This window comes from Apteryx mantelli, chromosome 8, assembly GCF_036417845.1.
Source record: "Apteryx mantelli isolate bAptMan1 chromosome 8, bAptMan1.hap1, whole genome shotgun sequence".
Taxonomy (NCBI): domain Eukaryota; kingdom Metazoa; phylum Chordata; class Aves; order Apterygiformes; family Apterygidae; genus Apteryx; species Apteryx mantelli.
The window spans coordinates 8,810,552-8,832,780 of record NC_089985.1 but is presented as its reverse complement, the minus strand read 5'-3'; the positions used below and the strand labels follow the sequence as shown (position 1 = coordinate 8,832,780).

General features: G+C 48.9%; 1 protein-coding gene across 1 annotated transcript in view; it reads left to right on the top strand.

Moving 5' to 3' along the window:
* The first annotated feature begins 19,596 nt into the window (after positions 1 to 19,596).
* The window catches only part of C8H1orf21 (chromosome 8 C1orf21 homolog), a 90,289-nt gene continuing 87,656 nt past the window's right edge, over positions 19,597 to 22,229 (top strand). Inside the window, exon 1 of the mRNA XM_067300410.1 lies at positions 19,597 to 19,681. The gene's annotated coding sequence lies outside the window, so the exon portion shown is untranslated. The remainder of the gene's footprint in view (positions 19,682 to 22,229) is intronic.

Below are 22,229 nucleotides of genomic sequence, written 5' to 3'. Positions count from 1 at the left end.
CAAGTTCAAAACATCGGGAGAAAAATACTCACCATTTGTTTCCAGAAGCCCTGGGGACCAGAGGCATGAAATCTGGGAGTGACTCAGAGGCTCCCCTAGAAAACGCCGCTTGTCACACTTCCACGTATTTAACCCATCTAAGAAACTGCTCTCGGTAAGGAAGCAAGCTGCCGTTTACCTTCCGAGGGGTCTTTTCCGGCCTCCCGGCACAGGCGTACCTGCCTTACCGGCGACGGCGGGAGCCGTGTTTGTGTTAAGGAAAACACACGCTTTGGTATCCCACCTCTCAGGCGCTTTCGTTTTGGCTGCACTTCGCTCTAGCAGGGCTGACGCTAGTCGGTGTCTATGCAGAAATCAGTTAAAGTTTATTAAATTAAGCATTTCCCGCACTCCCTTTCGCCATCCTCTACCCCATATATCCTTCCTCCCGCCTTACCACTTTCCCCCTCCAGTGCAGAGCTGAGATTGCGGTAAGCAAGTTATCGCTAGCATCTAATAAAACAGGGAGGCGGGAGGGTTAAATACCCATTTAATGACGGCCCCACAACCCCAGCGCTAATTCTCCAGTTAGCAAAAATAACGCCATGAAAGCGTGGCACAGGTTCAGCCTTCGGAAGAGCAGGAATTCCCTCCTCCACCACCAGGCAGGGGCACTTCCACCAAGCGCCTCGTCCTTGTGTTGTCGCCAAGCATTTTCGAAGCTCCCGAAGGGCCAGGGTTGGCGCTTGGAGTTCACCGCTTTAGGGGTGATTTTTGCTGCTCCCGCGGGTTGTCTAAGTGCTTCTTCTGTGCTGGAACTGCCCATCAGGAAAGGGCAGCTGTCCTGGTTGCAGGAGGCAGCATCAATTAGGCATTAAGTACCAGGCGTTCGGGCCAGCTAAGGACTTATCTCATCCCCGGCTGAAAGCATCAGACCAGGGTAAACTGGAGCAAAAATACCGACTCAGATGCTACCCCAAGCCAATGCTCTGCAAGAGGCGATTTTGGTCCCTCTAATTGCACATTTTGTTTAGACATATTTGAGCATCCTGAACGTTAGAACAACTGACGATGAAATTATTAGAAAACAAATCCTGTCTTCTCTGCAATCTGAATCAATTCTCTTGCTTGAAGATAAAATCCCCTGATTTTCTCCTGTACACATGCACACATCTGGAACTGTTAATGGAGATTATATTTATGCCCTGTGAGGCACAGATAACCCCAAAGAGTCAAGCAAGTCAAAAGAATAAATACCAGAGTGAAAGCACTCTTATTCTGAGGGGGTTTTTTTGTTTTTTTTTTTCTCCCGGAGAAATGCTTGCCGTGCTGGGCAGCCCTTCAACGTAACCGTAACGCCTTGGGCAACTGGAGCAAGTGGAAAATCCCGGAAAGTCCGTCCCTGCCTCTTGCCGAGCTTCGGCAGCCTGTAAATAGCAACGAGGGCTCTGAAGCTCCCGGAGGAGTGGGGGCAATAAATGTTCCCTCTTTCCGAGTATTCCCCTCTTTTCCTGGGCTAAACCGCCGCCGGGCCGAAGCAGCAGCAGCTCTGGCCGCGGGCGAGATGCCGCTTCCCTGAGGGGCCGCAGAAGAGGCGACGGGGTCTGACGCTGCTGGGGGGGATTTGGCTGGGATTGATCCTGCCTACGGAAACTTTTGCGGCCAACGCTGTTAGGGAGGGAAAAGGCAGCAAAACTTCTGCCTCGCTTTAGGGACAGTAAACTTAGAAACGTGGCTTAGGCGCATAATTTTGGAAACCAAGATAAAACTCAAGCCAGCTGCTTCCCACGGAATACGGTTTTTCCCTGGACTGGCCCCTCTGGCTCAGCTCAGCACTGCCATCCGCTTCTCCTGCGCTCTCCGGTATTTGCTTCTATCATCCCTGCTCACCCGGGCGGCCCCGCAGACCAAAGTGCCATGTTCCGAGCGCGGCCTTTTCCGGCTCAGCTGGGAAACTCACAGAGTGGGATTCTGGAGCATGAAATCTGCCTTCCCAGAAAGAGCTCTGAAGCCTCAAAAGCCAGCAAAGCAGGAAAGCATAGGGCACGAGTTGCGAAGCATTTTTTTTTGCAGGCAGTCTTCAGCGATTGGTGACGTCCAGGTTTATAACGCGGTATAACGAGATCCTTGGCAACTGTTTTGTCAAGTTTTTTTCTGACGTGGGGGTATCAGGGGATGATAAAATTGAAAGTCTAGACATACCAGAGGGTTGTGCAGAATGGTGGCTTAACCTACCACGAATTTGGTCTCGGTCCAGACTAAACCGAAATGAAAGTCGTGGTCTCGCCCGAGCCCGGCGCCCCCTGAGCAGACGCCAGGCCCCGAGTTCCCGAAGCCCGGCTCCCTTCTGCGCTGCAATGACGTCGAGCCAACGCAAAGGTCTCGAAATAGCGGCGCAGACCTACGGAGCTGGCGCGGACGGGGCTGCCGGCGGGCACGCGGGGCAGGCGGCGAGAGGGCTGCGGCAGCCGGCCGGCCGCCCGGCCTCAAGCGCTGCCGCGGTCGCATCAGGTCCCCGTCGGCCCTCGCAAAGCGCGCGGGCTGTTCTGCCCCCTGGGCCTTCCCGACTGCGGGGGTCTCGCTGCGCGCGAGGCCCCAGGCCGCGCGACCTGGCTCACGAGGCCGTCCTCACTCGCGCTGAGCGGCGCCGAATGCGGCCCGTTCGGGCTGGGATCTTCCGTGCTGAGTGTTTGCCTCCGTTCTGCACTGTTTGGAAAAGACGCCCAAATTTGGCCAAGTTATGAGCCTTCGAAAAAGTGCCATTTGCACATGCTCAGCTGAGACACCGTGGATTATTTCCCCTACGCAGCCAGGGAAGACGTCCAGCCCGGACGCGGAGGGGACAAAAAGGGGCATCTGCAGGGGCTGCAGTGAGATAAAGATGCTGGAAGAGGGAAAGCGTGGGAAAAGGCGAGCTGGAAATGTTTGGGAGGAGAGAGGGACTGCGCGCTAGGGAAGGAAAAAGGGACGATGGAGCCAGAAGGCTGGGAGTGACGGAGGTCAGGCAAAGCTAGGGGGACTCTCGGTCCACGGGGACCAGCGGGGCGAGGAGAAGGGGAAGGGAAGAGACGTAAAAGGAGGTGGTTAAGGAAGCAGGGCTGGCACGGGGTGGAAAGGTTTCGCAGCTATTTGCGGACAGCAGAGGATAGCTGATCCACAGGCTCCACGGCGGGCAGTGAGCAGAGGGTACTTGCAGGGGTGCTCAGCCCGATAAAAGAGAAATGGTCCTAAAAGGGGAAGTAGGGGGTGAAAGGCTTGGAAGGATCGCTTGGGCCAGGAGACAGAAGAGACCAAGTTTGTGAGACCTGGGAACAAAAGTTGCCGAATCACAGGACGGCCAGGGTGGAAAGGCACCTCTGGAGGTCTCCTGGTCCAACAACAGATACCGTAAATAGCAGATTCCTCAGGACTGTGTCCACTTGGGATTTCAATATCTCCAAGGATGGAGCCTCCACAGCGGGCAACCCGTTCCCCTCACAGTAAAAAAGTTTTTCTAGCTACCTCATAGGCACAAGTAGCAAAGTTCTGGGCAGTGCGTTGAAAGATTTCAGCCTTGCCGATGGTCCGGGTGGGTTCTGATATGCACGTGGTGGGATTTTATGGTAGAGCGGGGGGCTCAGCTACCTTTTAAAAGCCCTGATACTTACAAACCTCGATGTTAGACTGGTGGTGTTAGATGTGCAAATTCAAGCACTCGTATATTATGAAGTGCCAGAATTAAAGTTTCTTATTCAACTTAAATCAGCTCTCTCAGCCATTGATTACGTGTTCACACACATTTTGTTCCCGGAGGAGACATACCTCAGGAATGTGTGGTTAATGCAGGCTTTGCGAGACTTGGGCTTCAGCTGCAGAAGAAGCCAAACCCCGCTACGGCCCGCCGTTCAAGTCCTTCCCCTGAGCCACAGTTCCTTATTCTCAGATTGTGCCAGGACAATTCGTCGTGGGGACGGGCTGTCAGCTCAGACGTGGAACTGAGCTGGTTTAAAAATAAACGGCTTTGCCCCCAAATCTGACCCTGAGTAACGAGGAGGAAACAGGCTGCCCTGTTGACTCACGTTGACGAGGCATTAAGTGATCCAGCTAAAGACTCAGGGAAGGGCTCTGTTCAAAAACCAGAGGCGCTCGCCAGGGAGCTGAATTCAGGCCATGATGTGTCACCCTAAACGGCCTCTTCTAACTTCTGAGCCGCTGACTTCTTCAGAGCTACTAATTGAAAGGGGTCGAGCTGCCTGCGGCTAACGTTTGGCGACTCCTTTTCATTTAGGGATCAGTTAGCACCAGATCAATGTAACGAGCGTGCGGCATGTGTCGTTCCCGAACGCGTTGTCCCCACGGAGATTTCCTGCTACCGCTGCTAATACGTTGTTTGCAGTGAGATCAGTGGCCTTACGGCTCACCTTTGGGATCCATGGGAAAGTAATTGCACAGAGAAGGAGTCTTCTGTCAGGCAAACTCTGGCACATTTTCAAACTGGCAGCTTCCAAGTACAGGTGAGGAGAAATCTTTTAATGTGGTTTCCTACAGAAACAAGGCTGACACAATCAGACCGTCCGTCTGCCAGGCCTCCTGCAACACTTTTTGCACCACTGGACAACTTGAACCAAAACTAGCAGAGGACGAAGATCTTAAAAAAAATTAAACTCCACTGAATTTCATAAAAATTGAGGAGCATGCAAAGAAAAGTGACTTTATTCATGCCCCCGTAGAAGGAAAGGGAGGGAGAACTTACTTCCTACCTGTTGTCTCCACCAGTCTCTGGCTGCCATGGATATACTGAGCAGCCAAACCCTGGGCATGAAACTCCGAGGAACCAAAGTGTGGGCTGTCTTCTGCCCGGGTGACAGTCCACGCTAAAAGGAGAGACAGACGACTGCTGCGGGGACCGCAGGTGACGTGAGGGAGGAATCCCATAACCCCATCACAACTCCACTTGCGCCTGATGATCCAGGCACTTTGGTCTCGGGCACAAGCTGTTCCCTTTTTGACATTGTTGCCACCACGGTGCGAGAAAGGGCCACGCTCTGCTCCTGGTTGTCAATGCCGGCAAGTGCAGCTCCACTTTTGAAGGCCACCTTCTCGTTCGGTAGATGTGATCCATGTGAACTTACGATTGCGTTTGCTGCTTGCAGAGACGAAAACGGACTTTTACTGCTTGCTGTTGCTGTCCCAGCACGCTAAGCAGCGCGAGGCAGCTAAGAGGCCTCAAGCTGGATTTTCTCCTATCCTGAACCTTCTCAACGGCGCTGAAGCTAATGGGATGGAGCAGGTAGGACTGATCTGGCGGATACAATCTTTCTAATGGAGAAGGTGCCCAAGACGCAGTAAGTTAATTTGTCTTTTAAAGCTAGCAGCGAGAAAACTGCATCATAGCTTTCTTCTTTCAGCAGAGCATGTTCAGTACCGTAAATGGCAGCAAGACCAGGGAATAAAGAGCCTGTGCTAGCTAATCAGAGCAGGATAGCACTTAAATAAGGGGCTCTCACGCTGAAAAATAGTGTTTTGCTTGGTTCCCACGGTAATTTTGTGTCGTGGACTAGTGTTTTTGTAGAGAAAAGGGATGACAAGCTGGACAAGTTGTTTGTTGGTCTTCCTGTTTCAGCATAAATACATTCGCACATTCAGCTGCACTTGGCAAACCACGTTGTATTTAGCCTGTAGCTAGAAATGTTTATAATTTGTTCCTGAAAACAGCCCCAAGCATGTCATAGCACTGGAAAGAGTTCAGCTGGTGTCAACCGAAGTATGGGTGGTGGGCAATTATCTCCGAGAAGTTGGTGGATTCAGGCATATTTTGTATTAAAATACCTGCCACTTGGTGCAGTCTGGCCCATGTGAAAGGCTGAGTTGCTTTGCGATTTAATTTTACAGCTCCTCGGGGTCAAATCACCTCTGCCAAGGAAGATTTAATGAGAAGGACTGACAGATGCTCGTTCTGCTCACCTGGCTCTTTGATGGTGGGATTTGAACTAGCGTCTCCTCAGTAGACAAATTCACTGGTCAGCATCATTTAGTGTGATCAATATTTCTGTTAGATTTACATTACAGCCCCATGGGATTTCAAAGGCATTTCACATAGAAGGATTTGTACCGGCACTTGACTATCATGACTGGCAGGATCCTGTACCAGCGGGATCCCTATCCCTTTCTCTTCTATCAGGAGAGTGAGAGGGTCTTACTCAAAATCGTGGCCGGGGAGGGACCCAACCCCTGTCTGCACCTTAGCACCTTCCAGCCTCTCAGGACACTTGCATTTGAACCTCAGGTTTGAAGGTCAGACCTATCTCGAGTTGAAAGGCTAACGAATGACCAGCACATACCTTAAAACAACTAGGCCAGGGCTCTGTCATTCGTTCACCTCAAACAGCGAGCTGCATTTTCTGCAGCTTTAATTGGTGTCATCAGAGTATCAGGATGGCAACTTTCCATTTCGGATAGTTAATTTTACTTTATGAGGTCAGACCTCTCTGAGTGATTTCTTTTTCTTTGTAATTACTGCAGATAGTAATGACTAGAATATTTAAGAGCATTAGACTGCAGCTTTTCTGTGATGGCATCAATTTTTTTTCTGGAGTTTCGGAAGGTAATGCCAAGGTGGCTGGATGCTAGAGCCTTTTCCTGACACGCAGAGGTCCTATGTCTAGCCAGGATTCGATTTATATCAGGTAGAGAAATTACAGTTCTATTTTCAAATTTGAAGAAGGACTTGGGGGCCTGGAAGCCTGACAGCTTCTTCTAACCATACCTCCCCTAATAAAAGACATTGCCTCTATCCACGAACCTTGCCTTTCATTGGCTAACCAAGTCGATAAATCTGAGAAGCTATCCAGACCACGGAGTAGACCAGCTATCTGCGATTGCTATTACTGCAGCTGCAGATTGCAGTCCAAATGCGAAACACTCATCCGGGTTGATATACCTGAATGTTTGCATTTTCTTTGATACCACTGTTATGTTGCAAAATCATCTAGTCTCACCAATTTTTCATCTATGGCTTAATATGGCATAAGTTTATACTGCTTGAGTAATTACCAATAAGCAGGAGATGCAGGCTGCGAAGTGTAGGTGCTCTGGGCAGACATTTTAGTTTCTATCAGCTGTCATACCCCAGAAAGATAAGTAGGTGCTTTTCATTTTTCATTTAAAATGGTATACAAGTGCCGGACATTAAAACCAGAGAAATTTCCAAAACAGAACACGAGAGTAGCTTCAAACTTTCCTTTGGCACGGAGCCATCAACAAGGTTCAGCAGAAGTTCACCAGTTCCCATTGTGTAAGGCTATTTGTTTAGCATTTCTTTTGTCTGAAGTGGCCTTGTCAAATGAAATCTCAACGTAATTTTCATTTGGCCCTTCACTCACATCTGAGCTGTCACCAGGATAGAAGGAGTTTGACTTTAGGCTTAGTGAGAATGTAAACATAAGGATATACTTTTTTTTAAAACACATGTGACTTTTCAGTTAAATCTAAGAGTTGGCCTTCGCAAAAGACTGGGCAGCCTCAGACTGTCAGGGTGCAAAAACCTAACGACACCTCCAGGGATCAAGGTTCAATAACTTTCCCCTGGTTTGGCCCACTTTGCACGTGTGGACAGGCTAGCCCCATGTTATCTCAGCCAAAGTCCAATCTCTATAATTATATTTTGATGAGCTAAAAAGAAGTCTCACATGGATTTGAGTGAGGAACATAGCCTTCTTCACACCCTGTCCTGGGCTGGGTGGCAACGCTGGACGGTGTTAGACGGGTGCTGGGTGGTGTCACCTTCCACGCCTTGGCAGCGAAGCGATTCACATGCTGCAGGTACCCATCATTCGTGATGCCCTGCAGGGTCCCTCTGACACACTGCCTTCTCCTGAACACAATTCATGTGTCTGTTAGATGAGATGTAATGACATCCCCCTAAACAAATTAATGTCATCTCCTGCCAGGTCCATGTTTCAGGACTTAACTGGGGGCTCAGTTCTGAGTAGCTGCTACTGCTCCAGCTCCTGTGCCTCAGGCCATGGCTGTCCATGCAGCTACTCAGAGCAAGGTTTTCATGTACCTGTCTGTCTGTCTACTTACCTAGCTAGTACTGAACCACTATAGCAGTATTTTCTCTTATTTTAAGACTATAATAAAGATAGTAAGTAGACAGATCTTGCTGAAACCTTTGTAAAATGTAACATTAACAGGTAATGTCACTCAACATTGTACAAATCAACCTCTATTAGCATTTGACATGCAAATGAAAAAAAAACCTGCTGTTGGCATGGGAGGATGTAGGTTGGAAGGGACCTCCAGAGACCATCCAACCTCCTACTCAAAGCGGGTCCAGTTGTGGCAGGTTGCTCAGGGCTGTGTCCAGTTGAGTTTTGGATATCTCCAAGGATGAAGGTTTCACAGCCTCTCTGGGCAACCTAGGCCAGTATTTCCCCACCCTCATGGTAAAAATATCTTTCCTCATATTGAGTTGGAATTTTTATCTGAAAGAGGCTGGACAATCAAAAGGAAAAAAAAGTCAGTCCTACTTGGATCAAGAGGGTGCACGCATTTCTGGAGTGGTTCGCTCAGCCCTCAAAATTTCTCCTTGCCCCTTAGCATTTTCCTGCTACAAACAAAATTACGTTTCTCCCTAATCTACTCAATTGCCCATAGACTCCATTTGTGCCCTAGAAGCTGCCAAGGCTACGTCTCATTTTAATCTCTTGATGGCCTTGCTCAAAGGCCTGCTGCCATTGTATGGAAGTCCAGCACAAGTGAAAACTCAGTTACAGAAAATGACGCAGGTACAGAAGGTTTCCAGGCAGCTTCTTTGGATTCAGCACTAAAGAGCTGAGTGACTGCAGAAGCAGCAGTTGCAATCGGCAGGACCGTCTTCTCAGGGGTCAGCGCATGTAGCAAGAAGGTAACACAGGAGGATGCGAGGGACGTGAATAGAAATCTCCAGCAGGAGCCCGTGCCAGTCCTACCCGATGAGCAGGAAGAGCGCTGTCTTCCCAGGGATACATCCTCCCCCAGCCTCAAGAAGTCACTTCTACTCCCCTTTTGCTGATCTCCTGCAAAAAGGGGGGTGGAAGGGAGTTGAGGTAATGCCCCTGCTAGCTGGGAGTGACCAAGCGCACTCTTCATGCGGTGGCACGTTTCATAACACATATGCGTTTCGCTGGGAGACCCCGCTCCAGTCTTTTAGTTTTTCAGCTGTGGTCACCCGGCTGGCCCTCTCCACGCGACACTGCAGCAACATCCTCCTAATGCTTCGTCGCATCTACAGCGCCTTCTCCTCGCTGCCTGCGATGCTAATGTTGCGCTTGCCAAATGTCACCGAGAGACGGGCTGTCATCAGGAGAACCGTCCAAACCCATAAAAGCTGAATAACTTGACATGATCACAAGAATTAAGAATACTAAATACATCTCAGTGAGGCTTTTGGCAAGCTCCTGGTTGTCGTATGCGTCCAGCTAGCTGCTCCTCACCGCAATATTATTAAGAGATTTTTGACTCTTCCAAAATGTTGCTCCATGCCATTAAAGAGCTGCTGCTTAGTACCTCCCAGAAACCTGCATTTCCACAGGGGGGGAAACTTGGAAGTTTTTAAATTAATAGTTGTCTTCAAATTTTAGAGTTCAATCAGAAATGCCTATCATTCTAAGATGTTAAAAATATTTCTTTAAAATTACCCATGATAATGGAGGAGAGTTTTGACCGATCCCTTCTCAAATCTCAAAGACCACCTTCCAAAAATATATGGAGGGAGGGCAATAAGGAGGATTCAGATGCCAGAAAACACCTGAAAACGTTACTGAAAACGCCTCTGTGTTAACATGCATCGCAAATTGGAACTATTTTAACGCTTTTTAGCTGCTGTGTTCTTCTATGTCACTGAAAACCTCCTGCTTTCTATAAAACCAATCGGTATTCCAACAAGGTGGTTCTCTAAAATATATATTCCTTTACACAATGTCAGATAGAAAGATTGAAAAGAAACAACAAAATGCACACACTGGACTGCAGCTTCCCAGGATGCAGATCCCGCCGTACCATGTGTAGCTGTTTGCTTACGCCCAAGCCGTAAGCTGTTCCTTCTTTTCCCACCGCCTTTTCAGTATCCTTTCCTCCTTCGCAGAGCCAAGCATCAAATCCGGTCCCTACACTAGGTTTGTATCTATGTGACTATGCCTGGTGAGAAGAGATAATTAATTAATTAATAGGATTGTGCCAGCACATCCTGAACGTGGGTACCGCTAAGCTCTTTCAAATGTGTTCCCACGAAACGGTGGGAAGCCTGGTCCATCTCTCCATGCGAACGTCTCCGTGATTGCACTTTGTGGCCATCTCCGAAGGCTTGCGCAAACTGTCCCTGTTGTGTATTCGTTATTCCTCAAAGTGGGTTGTGATCCCTTCCCTCCCTGTTGGCACATTTTCTAAATCTATCCTTTCGGGGGGACTAATAACGTGATTATTTTAAGGAGAAAATCTGGGTGCCAAAGAAAAACCTTTGTCTCTGCATTAGAGGTACTTTCAGTGCTATGTTCTTCGATGTTTAATGCGTTGTTTTGTTCTTCTAAATATCATTTTCAGTGTCACCTCTCTATTACAGTCAATAAAAGGTTGAACTACTCAAGGCTTTTTTTCTCTGCCCCTGGACGACTCTGTTCATAAACTGCGTTCCATAACGTAAAATTACCAGGCAAAGGGCATTTTTATTCACCCGCTTTCACTTCTTCCCGGTAACAAACTGCTGCAGCGTGGGATTTAAAAAGTTACAGCTGAAGGGGAGGTAGCGCAGCCGTAGCAACATACAGAATTTCATCATGCTTGTGCCGAAACTTTATTTTAAACGCTTGCTGTAAACTGATGTCAGAGCACTGCTAGCAATTTCTCAGGCTAAAAAGGGCATTGTGTTCTTTGTGTTGTTTGAAAGACTAAAGGAACTAAACTGTACTGAAACATTTAATTTCGGTAACAGACTTGCAATTAACTCAGCAGTAGTTTAGCGAGGGATGGCAAATGCACAGGGACGTTTCTAACATCGTTCAAGACTCTTTTTTTTGCGTGCTGAAGCAATAAAGCTAATTAAATATGCAATTTTCCCAAAAGATTCTTCCTTTAGGTCTCAAAATGTTTATGTGTGCCAGTCCCTCTTTCCTGTGCAAATCAAAAAGTTTATCTTTGTAAAGCATCGATTTCTCCCACAATCATGTTTCAAAGAAGGATGCTCAGTTATCTAAAGGCAGCTAGTTCCCTTGCCGGCTTCAAAGGCCTCGTGTTCGCGATACATCTGACTGCTTTGAAATACTCTGTCCTTTAAAACTGAATTTTACTTGCATTTTATTGGACTAGCTACATCAAGGGTCTTTATTTCTAGAGGTTTATTCCTCTTTCTGCTGGAGGAAATTTTGTGGTGGGGTGGCAGTAAACTAAAGCTGACTGCAGGGGGGAGGGTTATTTTTGTTAATAAAATTAGTAAATGCCTCTGTGCGAACGCCGCAAGTAGCAGAAAGGGCAGTTGCTTCGTGTCAAGTGGCGATATTGTGTTTCACATATTTATTTAGAGAGAACATTTCAATCCACAGCCTGGGCAGTGGTCACCAAGAGGTGGGGTTCAGACCAAGACCAGAAAAGACACTGTGAAACTCTCTCTTCTCCCAAGGTGGAGGGAAAGCCCAGGTGGAAATAGGAGCTATCCGAAATGTCCTCAGGAAAAACAAGCTGGCTCCAATTCCTCTCATCTTTACTCATCCCTATACGGTCACAGCGCAGAAGCAGCTGGACACAGTTAAAAGGAAGGTATGGATTAACTTCCGCGGATATTGGATGATACAGGCTTGGAGTTTTCTCATGCAATACAATATATCTTTATTATGAGCACCACGAAATCCTGACCCCAGAGAAATAATAGCTGCTCAATGAGTCATTGCCGAGGGGGAAGTTTCTTCCCGTCACTCAGACACACTTTCTTCTTGGTTTTGTACATAGGTTTTAAACTAGTGACGCCAATGTGCATATTAGGTAAAGTCTGGGGATGAACATCGGGTGATCCACAGATAAAAGTGTGTTTTGGCGGCTGAACCCAAGATTTGGAATTGAGAGGTCAGACTTCTTCTTGTGAATGATTTGCTACTTTTGAAGGGTGAAATACCAGCTTAGATGAATTACGGACCTGATCCAGCGTAGACTGGCTTTACGAAACTCTTATGAATAGTCGAATTCCTCCTGACATTCTGAGCGCCTCAATCCAGCAGCGCACTCGAGCCACGCGGAGGTGACCTTGCAATTCGCGGCCTCCGGATCCTCCGACAGCTACGTCCTAGCCCTGTGCAGGTCCTTTTAGCTGCCTACAGACAGGTATTTTCTTGTGAGTCGTTTCAGAAAATACAGTTCCTCTCTCTCTCTTGCATCCATCCATACTCCAGGCCAGCTTTCACTCACCTTCCAACCTTTTTGTCACCCACAACTGGGTCATCTTACATGGTTTCTGTAGTCCGGATTAATGCCTTCTTTGGCAGGTGGGATTTCCCCTCCCACTCTTCTGTCACCGATTCCTTGAGCAAGTCACCTTATTTCCCCGTGCCTTAGCTCTTCCACCTCTACCATGGGAAACTCTGTATTTCCCTTCCACTGAGCTCTTTTAAGAATAAATCCACTGCTATCTGCAAGATAGCATAATGACTGCCACAGAAAACTTGGTAAGCGACATAATCCGTCCCGTGCTTTCAGAAGAGTACCAATGAATGAATAAATGAATGAGAGAAGTAGTAAAATCTAGCGTTCTACATTTTTGTATTTCTCTTCCCAGCTAACCACATTTTACGAACAGAAAGTTATAGTCACACCAAGCATAGGCTGCAAGAAGGGGTTAGAGACAGGGCCAAGAGGAGGAAGCTGGCAACAACTGGCATCTCCCACATGGACTCAAGGATTTACAGGGCTCAGCCTGAGAAGGTGGAGCAGGAGGAGGAAGAGAAGATGCTTAATGGACCAAGCTCGGGCAAGCTGGTTGCTGGGACAGAGGCAACTGCGATGGAGAGTAAAGCTCACTGGAGGCACTTTTAGCACCTAGGTCAGGAGATTTTAGCAGCCAGTTCTGCCAGCTGCACTTCCTTTGCAGCCCTGGTCACACCAGAATGACAGAAAACACCCAGTCTCTGAGAAAAACTGCAGCACTATATAGAGGCACTATATAGAGCGCTGGGGTTAATGAAAATATCTGACTTTCCACTTGACATTTGAACTGTGCCAATATTGACCAAATTGCTCATGTTATTAAACAGACTCCCTTTCGTTTGAAATGCAAACAAGCAAATATTAGTGCTACCTCTAATGAGACTTTGAGAATACACACACCAAAAAAATGTTCATTACCCTCGCACATTGCTTACAGCATGGAAAGCATTTGGAGATGATGTCCTGTATCTCAGCTAGATTAGATTCAACTAGATGAAAGCGAGAAGCAGAAAAAGCTTGCAGTTAATGACAGAAACTTGTTTGTGAATTGTAAATGTTATCTAAATATTCTTTATCTATGTTTCATATGTATTTTCTTAGCTCAGAGCTAAGGTTTAAAAAACTCGCTGGTCAGTCCTCAGTGTGTGAGAACAGAACAGACTTGTCTAAGACCATCTCGCAGGATCACCCGGTGATGGATGAGAATGGACCAAAAGACGCCCGAAACCCCTTAGCTCCCAGGGATGATTCATTTACTTTTGACAGTCGCACAAAACCAAAGAGGAGCCAACCCTGCACACTTCATACTCATTCTGCACTAGGGGTATGGACTCCTTCTTTGGACTGTAAATAAAGCATTTCCAGTCCCTAAATCTTGGAAAACGGCCTTCCCCTTCAGCAGCAGATCTACTTTCTTGGCCTGCTCCAGGGCAGATTGGGTAACAGTCTGCAACTCATGTCTTAGCTCACAAGGTGTATGTATTTACAGAACAGCTTGGAAAAGATTTTATAATTTATATACAACTTTTTGCCAGAGCAGGACATTGAGAACTTCTCCTACAAAAGAAATAATATTCCACATTCACTGTTACGAGAGCCTTTTGTAATGCTGCTTGGTGGTACACAGATTTTTTTGTTGGCTTCACTTGCATCTGGTGTCTTTTAAGTGCTCTGAACCAGTCACATTTCTGAGTCGCTTCCAGTATCCTTAATACCGTTGTGACCGAGATGAGAGTTTGGCATTTATACTGTGGCTTACTGGTTGGGCATGCATGTTGAAACAAATCACAATGCCAGGGATTTATAGCTTCAAAGTGCTCTTCAAATACAGCAAGACCAAACTTTGCACCTGTCAGGTGAGGAGCCAAGAAGTATTTATTCCTGTTTCGCTGGGGATCGACAAACTGAATGACTGAAGTTAATGTCACGCATGACCAAGGCCAGGGCAGAGGCCAGGCTGGGACCCCAGCTCTTAGTCCTGGAGTTACCAGGCTAGATTTCTCTCCATCCAACACCACGGAGCTACAGCAAGGGTGAAGCTGGTCCAGGACTTCTCCAGTTATACCCATAAATATCTAAGGAGCTTATGTGTGGTGTTCAGACTCCCTTCTGGTCACAGTGTGGGAAGAGTAGATTACACTTCAGTCCAGTTAAATGGAATTAGATGAGTGGAGGTAGCTAGCTCCTGAAAGGAAGGACGGGAGGGCAGGTGGCTCTGAAGCTGAGCTGAGCATCTGGTGCCTGTTAAAAAGCCCAGGAACAAAACTGTTCCACCAGTCAGCAGTAAACTAGCAATAAACAGGAAATCAGACAAACAGTATTATAGTTCACTCCTTTCACCATTCCAAAGATAAGGAAAAACCTGAAAGGTTGCAGCTTTCCCTTCTTTTCCTTTTCCCTTCTTTTTCCTGGCAGCAAGACTTCCAGCTCTTGCCTCCTGCTGAGGAAAGGCTGCATTATCTTTACTTATCTTGATCAGCTACGTGGGTATTAATACACCCACCTTCACGTAGTCACGGGCCTGACTCCTGCCCCTTTGGTGGCTCAGCAGCTTGAGGAAGTCGTTAGTGATCCTGGGCCAGTTCTGCAATACAGTAATGTTCACTGAGTCACAGGGTTAGACGGAAAAATAAAAAAATTTGTCGGAAAAATGTCTCTCTCTCTTTTTTCCACCCTCTGAGGTCAGATTTCTTTCCATTCCCCATGCTCTCTGGTGACAAACATATGTTATAAGATCTTCTTTGCCATTTGGTTAGTTCACCATGATACACAAGTCCACCCACATGCAGACTTGACTCTCCTCCTCGCAAAGGTCCATATTTGGACTTTTGTGTTAGGGCGGAGGAGATAGACATCTGACTCGGTCCATTGGGCATCCCACATGAGAACGAGGGACTCCAGGAGATTTTCCGGGCACTTCTTCAGATACAGCTTAGACCAAAACAGGGACAGGCAAGACTGGGCAAGAAGTCGGACCTTCCCTGTGGACCTAATTTGGCTTTCCACCAGTCTGTCCTTGCTGCTCAGGAAAGGAAGAAGCTGGGGAAAAGACTGAGCACACATCCCACTTCACAAACAGAGAGGTTTGGACTTCCAGACTTGATTTCAAAATGGATATAACTGAATTTTGTGAAAACATCCCGAAGATGTTGGTTCTGTTTTCATGCTCAGCAACAGGGGACTCACATCTGGATGGACTTCTGGTGCCACCAGCAGCAGAACCGCACTGAGCCATCATTGTGCCATGCTATCTAATTGGCTTTACAAGCTTAATGCAGCACGACTTTTTCAGTACTGCCCTTTATAGGTTTGTGAGCATCAAAATGTTTTCATGCCATTTTTAACCACCGTTGAGCCGCATCACGGCCTCTCACCAGGCTGTACCAATTTTTGAGCTGAACACTGGATTTGGATTTCTAGATCCAAAAAAGTCCCCGTCATTTGGACACTGGCTCCAAATGACAGAGAGGCCATTTTTTCATTCTGATTAAACATGAGTAAGTATCAACCAGACTACATGTGACATTTTAACACAGTTTAATGGAAACGCTAATTCTGATTTGGCCTCAAACCAAACTACATTTATCCAGAGTAAAACTCCTAAGTAATTTACAGTTTTTAATCATGATGACTGTGCTGTAGATTTTCTTAAAGAGCAGTCTCAGACACCTGCCTGTTAATTCCCCATTTCGTTATCCTAATCAGTTAGGGCACAACCAGGTACAGAGCATACATATGACTCCACGAATAAAGCAAAATCCCTTATGCCACTTCTTATAACACCACAAACGTTGCAACATAACATATGCAAAATGTTATTTCTACCAAGCTATACCATTATTTGGCTCTTTTTAAAAGGATGTTAATACTTCCCTGCCCCACAGCAGACAGGGCGAAAAGTTAGTGATAACGCACTTCTCCAGTTCCTCTCCCTGCCTCTAAGCCCCGGAGATCATTTGGAAAAGACTGCCAGCAATATCCTCCCCGTCTTTTTGGCAACAGCATCCTTCTTTCCACTAACTCTTTTTCTTCTTCCTCCAAGAGAGAAACTTTGCAGCAGCCTGGAGAGCGAACAAATTTTTGGGGGTACCCAGCTGAGGACACCCCTCCTCGCAGCAATTACCACCGAAGTGGTCAGATTTCCACATTCTCCGCACTGAATGACGGCAAAAATGATGGGGCTGGAGGAAGGCGAATAAGGGGATGCCGACAAAGTCGGCAAGCATGAGAAGCAAAACATTTTATGTGTTTCTTCGGGGGAAGCTCCCTAAAACAGCAACGGAGCGATTGCCTTAATAAAGATCCCGGAATTGCACCCTGAGCAGGGGATTTGCCTCGCTTGGTGTAGACATCAAAAGTTCGATGCCCGGGCGGGTGCTAGTCATCCTCGGAAAGCAGAAGCTTCTGGGAGGTCATCCATGACATCTGAAGATGTTCCTCTAAGACAGTCGGATAAATCAGCCTCTGGAGGTCCTCATTTGTCTCTGCCGACCGGCAAGGGAGCCAGGGCGGACAACCGACGGACCTCTAACTGAGAGATGCTAACGCTGCGCCAGGCAAATTCTACCTTACAGCCCCATAGCGTAGCCTAGGCACAAAAATTACAATCAGAAATGGAATTGGGGTTAACTGCGTATCCACACAAGCTGTGAAATTCCAAGGAATAGCTCCCATATCAACTCTGAGGCAAACTTTTCCTCAGTATAATGTTTTCCGTGAAGGTGCATAGCAACAACCGTGCCGAAAGAGCTCGGCGCTTTGGCCCACGTTACAGTGCTAAGCGAATCGTAACTTTGCCTTGCTTTGAACGCCCTTAAACTCCCTGCCGTAACAGCAACATAACGACCAAGAATATTCTTCCCTTCCTTTCCTTGGCGTGGAAATTAAAAAAGAATAACATAAAACGACTGCCCAGCTTGCAAAATACCTGTCTCCATGCATGGGCGCCAGCCTTGCTCAAGCCACCCTGATCTTTATTTTTATTTATCCGGCACCCAACCTGGGATGGCTTATCTAAGGACTAGCTGCCTGTTTGGTCTTACCTTGCCTAATGGCAAGGCCAGGCGTAGAGAGGAGTTCACAGGCCAAGCGGCCCACCGGCCCGGGCAGCAGCGCGCCCATTCGATTTACCGCCCGGCATCCACCTGGACCAGTCTGCCGGCTTGTAAAAACGGTTTTGTGGGCGACACCTTTGAATTTTACAGCACACGCGAAATCCTTGGGAGGAACCCAAAGCCGCCGAGCCCGCGCCTTTCTGCCGCCTCTCGTCCCGACAAGCCCGACGCTGCTCCTCCTCCGGTCCTTGGGGATGGAGAACGGCTTAATCATCGCGGCTGTCAAAAGCCGCTCGCAGCGACTCTGCCGCCAGCCCAGGGGATTACGCTTAGAAAGACCGTGCGATGCCGGTACGCTGAGGAAACAGTCCCGTATTTGGGGACTGTTAAAGGGGAAAGTGAGTTTGTCGTCATTGCGCTCGCGTTTCCCAGGCATGGTTTAGACGATACCTACGGATCAGACTCTTTAAACTGCGCCTGGCAGCAATTTGGGTAGTGTTTTAGGGGTTTTTTTGTTTTTTTTCCCCTGTGAACTAATGTTAATTGGGGAAAACGTGTAGTGATTTTATCTATGCATTGGTGAACTGAGCCACAGTTGCTCTAATTTCTCTTACTTCTGAAACTTAGAGCTTCATTAAAAGCTTAGGAAACCAGCAGTATCTTTTTTTTGGGGGGGGGGAAGATAACTTAGGCATTTGCAAGAGTTTTTAGGCTTGAAAACATACAGTTATTGAGCAGATAATAACTATCTGCTTAAAGTAATGGTTTATCTTTTTATGAGTAACAAGTAGGATAGATCCGGGTATGGCAGTATACCCTGAATTGCATATATGCAAACTGTATTCTCACTTCTAGGGGAAAAAAAAGGCAGATATGCCACTACAAGCACTGTTACATCAACACAACGTGAGCAACAGTGCGTGGGGTCCCCCTCCCTGATTTCTCTACGGCAGTCTGATGAAATCAAAATAACCGCTGCCTAAATAGGCCAAATTGACGTGTCTATGACACTGTTTTAACTGTCTTTTTAGGACGCTTGACTCCCATTTACGCTGGTATCTTCAGGGCTTGCTCCGCACACAGACCAGCTCGGACACTTTTAACTCTCCCTCTGTAGCCGCGTTATTGTGCCAAAACCACTGTTCTGCTGCCCTGACACCCAGCGCAGGCTCCGCTAGCCGGGGGCAGAGCGCCGGGCCCCGCGAACGTGCCTTCCTGCAATGCCTCGGGTACCCCAAATTTGTGTCCCCCCCCTTATCATTTTCCAGCTTCCCCTAAAAATAACTGCACAGGACACAGTGGCTCTTCTCAAAGACGAGTAAGACGAGCACGAGAAAATAGGGAAGGACTTGACAACCAGGCTTAACATTTTTACAGTGACGAAGGACAAGTGTCTTTAGATGAAAATTGGGGCACGATCTGCAAGAAAACTGCTAAGTCCTTGCGAGAAAAAGTCTCTGCTACAGAGCCACCCTCCTGTCCCCAAATCTTCTTGGGGGGTTTGAGCGTGTTTTCCAGCCCCAGCGCACACGGATTTCGGCAAAGTAACCCAAAACACGGCACTGACATCACTGGTGTTTGATTTGTAAAAGTCGTTGGAAACGGGTAGGTTGGCTAGCGGGAAGGCGTTTTTTTAAGGTTTTCCAAGACTACTATAAAAACGTGGGAGAAAGAAGCGTCTCCGAGCCACGGGGCGAACCGGGGAGCACGTCACAAGACAGGCAGGAAGCATTAGGGTGGATCGCGGGGTGTCCCCGGCTCCCCGCAGCTCGCGCGCGAGGCGCTGGCACTTCTCCAGGCCCCAGGCCCTGCGTGCCAGCGCCCGCACCCGCCGGCCCGGGGCACTTTGAAAGGAGATGGGGTATTTTGAAAGGAAGTGGGGTATTTTGAAAGGAAGTGGGGTATTTTAATGGGAGATGGGGGTATTTTAAAGAGAGGTGGAGGTACTCGGAAAGGAGGTGAGGAGCCGAGATGCTCTGCACCGCACGCCGACGGCCGCCGCCGCTGACGGCCGGGCGCGCCCCCGCGCCGCGCGCCCCCGCGCCGGCCCCGCCCCCGCGGTGGCCCCGCCCCCGGCCCCGCCCCGGCTCCCCGGAGCGGCCGCCCCGCCCCGCCCCGCGCCGCTCCGCGCCCGCGCGCTTCGGCGGAGCCGCTCGCCGCCCCGCGCCGCGCCGTCGCCGAGCCCCGGCGGGGGGAGCCGTACCGCGGCGGCGGCCGCTGAGGTGAGCCGGGGCCGGGGCCGGGGGGGAGCCGCGGCCGCCGCTTCCCTCCGCGGGGGCCTGCGCTGCGCTGCGCTGCGGCCGCGGCAGGGCTGGAGGGGGAGCGGCGTCGCGGAGCGGGGCCGGGGAGCGGCGCCGCCTTAGGCCGCTGCCGGCGGCGGCGGCCGCGGGGGCGGCGGGTGTCGGGCTGCGCCGCCGGCGGCCCCTCAGCCCCTTTTCCCGTGCAAAAAAAATCCCGTCCGGAGCCTGCTCCAAAAAAAAAAAAAAAAAAATTTTAAAACAAAAAAAACCCAAAGCGGGCTTTTCCCCCGCCTGCAAGTTGCGGGTTCGTGGCTGCGCGCGGCCCCGCGGACAATGCGCGGTCCGCGCGCCGCTGCCGCCGCGCGGCCCCGGGGAGCGCTGAGCGCTGCGCGCCGGCGCCCGCCCTCGCCGCGGCAGCGGCAGCAACAACAATAATAGTGGCGATAATAATAACAATAGCAATAACAGTAACAATAACAGTGCAGGGCGCGGGTCCGCGGCGGGCGGCGCGGCGGCTGCTCGCCCCGGGAAGCCGCGGGCGCTGCCGCCGCGGGTGGGACCGTCGCGGGTGGGGGGGGGGGCCGCAGCGCGCACGTTGCGCGCCCTCCCGCCGGAGGCGCGGGGCGGCGCGGCGCCTCCGCCTCGCAAACTTCCCGGGCCGCGCTCCGTGCCGCGTGCGCCCGCGTTGTTCTGTTTTTTTCCCTCGCCGTTTGCGTTCAGTTCTGCGCGGGCAGGGGGGTTTCGGGCGTCTGCGCCCACCTACCGCCGCGTTACTGGCTCCGCTCTTTGTGCTGAGCGCTCGTGGCTCGGCGTGCGCGGCACAGTTTGGGTAGAGCGGAATGCAGAAAGGTGCTTTGGGGAATATTGTTGAGGCCTTGACGTTGCCGGGCCCTCGGAGAGCAGGCAGTGCATAGGAAGAGTGTGCGAAATTGGTAGCTACGGTCATCCTTCTCCCGGTAAACCCTTCCGGCAGTTGTTGCTGTAGGAGATATTTGGGCTGGCCGTTCTGTAGCTGCTGACGGTCTGCAATCTCTACATTTGCCTAATTTTGCTTTGAACACCTTTATAGTGCTCACGGCGTCCTGCGTTAGCGCGCTTCCAGCATAACTGCGCACCGTGGGAAGTATTTGCTTTCACTTGTTTTATGGCTTGCCATTTGCAGTGCTTGGCCCTGTGATTCTATCTGAATGCCGGAAGGATATCTTCCTTTTCGTATTTTCACATAGAAAAGCGCTATGTTAACAGCTCTTGGAATGCGTATAAAGATAACTTCTGTGTGTTTGCAATAAGGTATGCTCCTGGCCCCGTTTGCAGGTTTACAGCTTTCCTAGGTACACCCCGTTCTGGCTGCTGCCTTTAGGTGACTGTATGCCACAAAATGCTCAAATGCAAGAAGAAATGAGGTTTGTGCAGCTGTACGTCCCTCCTGTACGTAGCTTTGAGTAAGCCTCGGCTCAAGACCGCTCGGAGTACAAAAGATTTGCTGTATGCCAAGGAGTGACTTCAGCGATGCAGCTTGAAGTTGCTGCCAAATGCGATCTTTTTAAGGTATCTGGTGCAACATTTGGGGGGATGTGGAAGGATGCAGGGAACAGAACTGGAAGATTGTGTTTGAATAGCTTTAGGCGAAGAAGCATGGGCTCTGATAAAGGCAACATCGTTCAGCAAAAACAATGGCTTGGTCCCCGGATTGTTCTTTTGCTTAGCTTTCAGCATACCGCCCCGAGCTACTTCGTGAGCAGGTTGAAAAGTTATGCTTTAAATTCCACGTTTCCTTCGCGTAGCAGGGAGACAGCATCTTTCGACTGTGGCTTGAACTGCAGCAATTGCTTTTATATTGGTGATCCAGGAATCTGTGGGTTTTGGTGGCCGTCTGGCTTATGGAGTTTGTTTTTGTTAGGCTTTGGTACTGGTGGTTACAGCAGTGATGTTTGGTGTCTTAAAACAAGCCCTCCAAAGGAAAAAGCCAAACCTTTTAATAAGTTTTTTTTTAATATATATATATAATTATGGCAGCTTCTGAAATCCTTTTTTTGTTAAAATAGATAGAACTTTTGTATTCTTAAAACAGAAAATGCTCATTTGGTTGCTTTCTACTGTTATCCCACCCTTGAGCCCATAACCTTATGATTAAAGCGGGTGGAATTTAAGCTTGCTGCTTTACGGGTGGGATAATAGTAGAGAGTGACCAGACGAGCGTTCTCTGTTTTAAAAATAGAGACACTTACATAATGATGCTACACAAAACGACGGTGCCTGCATATGCGTAAGATCTCTCTAACGGAGCGTGAATCCAGCAGCATCCCTTGCATGCCTGGCTGCTGTAGCTTGCTTCAGAGGAGGGTAATTCTGGAAGGAGATGCTATTACCGAGCGACTTAATTGAAATACTGGTGCAAGGGCCTTTAGGCGGGACTCTGTGTGAGAAGTTTGGAGAAATGGGTTTTGAAGCCATTTGAGCTCTTAACCTGTTATTTGAACCAGGGAAAACCATTCTTTCTGTCTCTTTTGGTGTGCACCGTCTACTTTAT